Source organism: Triturus cristatus, chromosome 5_1 (assembly GCF_964204655.1).
Source record: "Triturus cristatus chromosome 5_1, aTriCri1.1, whole genome shotgun sequence".
NCBI classification, from domain to species: Eukaryota; Metazoa; Chordata; class Amphibia; order Caudata; family Salamandridae; genus Triturus; species Triturus cristatus.
Window position 1 is genome coordinate 82006805 of NC_140587.1, and position 4169 is coordinate 82010973.

A 4169-nucleotide genomic window follows, 5' to 3' on the forward strand; every position below is an offset into this window, starting at 1 on the left:
GCAGGGGTATTTGTTTATATTGTACTAGAGTGACTAGAACTTTCTTAGTTCTCTATTTGGGACATAGGGGATTGTGTCCCAAGCCCGTTGCACCTCATCCTTTTTGATATACCTACTAGGGACGTTAGGAATGGTGCAGGTGTCAATGCCTTGATCCCCATTTTTTTGTGTGTCATATATTTTGGAACGCTTACAGCTTTGGGCAGAGGATAACCAAATTCTATCTGACATTCAATATGGATTCTGTGAGGGACTAGGGACTGTAGAGCACAGCCTAAATCTAGCTATTTTTATGGGGAAGTATATCAGGGAAAAAAAGAGTAAACTATTTCTAGCCTTTGTCGATCTCACGGCCGCCTTTGACTGTGTACGACACATAAAGCTTTGGGAGATTTTAGAATCAATGGGGGTAGACATAAACATTATCCATTTTATTAGGTGCCTCTATACTGGGGCAAACACATGTATGCGTTTTGGCTTGGGGGAGAGCGCACCGCCTCTTTCCCTATTAGGAGGGGGGTTAGGTAAGGCTGTATTCTAGCCCCCTTCCTTTTCAATCTTTACATAAATGGGTTAGGGTAGGCACTGCTCAAGGATGCCCAAGATTTTCCCCAAATAGGTAATCGTCCCCTACCAGCTCTTTTATATGCGGACAACGCTGTAATAATGTCCCATATGCAGATTGGTCTCCAAAAAGTCCTAAATAACTTTTTTAATTACATGAAGGACCTCGATCTTAGAATTAATATCTCAAAGACTTTTATAATGAGATGCGGTCGTGGGAACAAGAAGCGTAGGGAGATGTATGTAGAGGGATATCCAATAGCTCCAACCAACAGTTTCTCATACTTAGGCATAATGACACCTGGGCTCAAGCAGTTGCAGCAAAAAAACTGGCATTGATTAGAACAACGACTGCTCTTGCCAGCTTTGCAAACAAGTTGCTACGTAAGCACCCAGAGAGAACTTTTGAAAATATACAAAGCAAAATGTGTTTCAACTGTTATTTATGGAGCTGGGATCTGGGGCTTTGCCGAAACACATTAAATTCAAGTAGTGGAGAATACTTTCTTAAAATATATTTTGTCAACACCCGCTAGCACTTCCACTTACATCTGTCATGCCGAGCTGGGCCCTTCATATATATCTGACCTCATAAAAGTGGAGCCAATTCTTCTCTGGCACAGGATTTGTTCAAAGGACGTGACCAAACTAAACAGGGAACTATTACAGGATAGTTTGAGGCTGGATGGTGCCCAAAACATCCCATGGGTCAAGTTTGCCCAAGAGTTCACGAAAGACTTAGGCCACCCGGAATATTTTACTAACCCAAGCACGATTACCTTGATTTCCAGGAAAAGCCTAAGAAACGACGCCCTCCTTTTTCTGGATAACCTAAGACTATCTGGGGAAATCGTTAAGCCAAGTGTCCAGCAGCATCAGATGGTTCTTACCACTTTTAGTTTGCAGCCATACCTAATATTTGTACTCAATGGTTTTGATAGGTTGCTACTAATAAGACTGAGACTGGGGACAATAGACTTGTTTCTTTCCCAAAAATGAATGACTGGGCAAGTGAGTTACAACCACGTCCATGAGAGAATCAATTGTTCCAATCCTCACTTCACCTAGTTCTATTTTGCATATTTTATGCAGAGCTAAGAAAGATATGGACAGTTCCAATTTAAAAAACCTGGGGGTTGAGACAATGCCGACCAGCCTTTATCAAACTCCAGTTCCTAGAAAATGAACATGTAGCTTGGAGGATATCTATATTTTTTTTTAAAGTCCTTCATCTAAGAAAGATTATCGTGATTTAGGACTCGGAGGTTATCATTTTTATGCTCATTATTTTATTATTTTTCAAATATATATATTCATGAATTACACCTCAAGTTTACAAAGGTTTTTATTGGATACTGTATTTTAATCCTGATGAAAATTCGCTCACTATTCTTGAATTTTCTTATCTGTGCTTTTATGATTGTTATATCGCAATCAAAATAAAGCTTATTTTGATTTGATTTGACTTCTGTGGTCTGTTGTGATCTAGAGATCTGAGGGAGAAGGGTTGTCGATGCTCAATAATGTAAAGCCTCTGTCTACGGTCTTTGACATGGAATTCTTAATGTAAAACCTATTTCCTTTGTGTTTGTCACAGAGAATTCACAACAAAAAACTGCCTTCCTATTATATGTACCAGAGTTCGCAACCTAAAACTCCTTTCTGTTGTATTTGTCAGAAAGATCACAATACAAACCCTTCCTATTGTTTGTATCAAAGAGTTCACAAGGTAAAACCTCTTCCTACTGTGTTTGTCATGGGGTACATCATACAAAGCCATTTTGTGATGGGTTTAACATAGGGTCAGTGTTAACAATGAGTTTATCACGTATGTAAAATGGATTTACTTCATGGTCAGCCTAAAACAATTGATTTCCAATCAAATAACTGTAAAGAAATCGCCAAGGGGCGCAAAACCTTTGAACCTTTGGGTTCCTTTGAACCCAAACGCAGAAACAAGTCCCTCCTATAGCACTTGACCTCAGGGAAATGAGGCAGAGCAGTCCAGGGCTTACGTCGAGAGCGGTGTAGGTTACAAACTCTGAACTCCGCAAAGAACACAATGACACTTAATAGATCAATGTCCAGCCAGTGCTTTTAGTTACAAAAAGGAAAAGTACCACAACACAACCACATACTAAACATAACCTTAGAAATATACACATTCATTAGATGATAAGTGAGGTCTACATGTTGAAATTTTATTAATCATTTATTATGAATTTGTTAAGACATTGTGAATTATGAATAAATGATGGACATTTGTAGAGCGCACGGCTACTCAACATGAGTGTCCCAGCACCAAAAGTCTCGGACTAACAGACCAGACATCCACCCAAGCTCTAGAAAAACCAAGTTTTAAGAAGTCTCTTAAAAATCGCCAGATCAACCGTAGGTCTGAAAGAGGCCGGGAGACGGTTCCATGCTTGAGCTCCCAAGAGCCTGAAAGATCTTTCCCCAGAACGGGCTAGGCGTATTCTGGGGACACAGGCCACGGCCATGGAGGATGACCTCAGAGTTCTGGCTGGCAAGTAGCGGCTGACTCTTGTCCTGGGATAGCTAACACCCCTTCCATGGAGGGCTTTAAAGAACAGTACTAGGGCCTTAAATTTGATCCTTTTGCTTATAGGGAGCCAGTGTAATGCCGTTAGGCGCGGGGACATGTGCGTACTGGGCTTGAGCCTAAGGAGTACTCAGGCCACAGCATTTTGAACCACTTAGAGGCGCTGGAGGAGATGACTGGGAAGGCCCAAGTACAAGATGTAATCCAGTCTGGAAGTAACCAGAGACTGGATCATGGTTTTCCTGATTTCCAGACAGAGAAGAGGAAGACATTTCCTGAACATACGTAGCAGGCCATAGTAGATGCCCACTACGGACTAGACTTGGGATCTCATTGAGAGAGTGGTATCTATGTGGATACTGAGATTTGTTACCGTGGTTTGAGCCGAGAGAGGCAGAGGCTTCTCCTCAGGCCACCAGCGTCTCCAGTCCTACACGGACGGGGTACCAAAAAAGATTATTTCTGACTTCTCTGTATTACATTTCAGTTGGTTCCTGCTGAGCCAACTGAACACCATGGTGAGGCACGATCTTATCCTATCGCCATCAAAATCAGCTCCCTTTTCAGTGTATGATATTATTTCGGCCCCACAGGCTTCCGCCAAAGATGCAAGGGGCGACATATATAGATTAAAGAGAGTGGGGCTCAGATCAAACCCTGAGGGACCCCTACTTTCAAGCTGGGAAATGTGGACGCAAATCTAAGTGCTCAAATTTCTTGGCTTCTGTCCTCCAGAAAGGATGCCAGCCATTTCAGTGCAGATCTGCCTATACCATGGTCTCTCAGACTCTCCAGGAGTCTATCATGTGGGACCTGTCCAAGGCCGCCGACAGGTATATTAAAATAATAATAACTCTACCACCATGGTCAAGCTTCTCTTTGATGTGTTCAGTAACCTCCAAAAGTGCCGTTTCAGTGTTAAAATTGGCCCTGAAGCCAGATTGACTGAAGTGAAGCAGATTATTATTCTCTGCAAAGTCAGAAATGACTCTATTCACATTCTTCTCCAACACCTTAGAGAGAGATGGTAGAAGAGAGATGG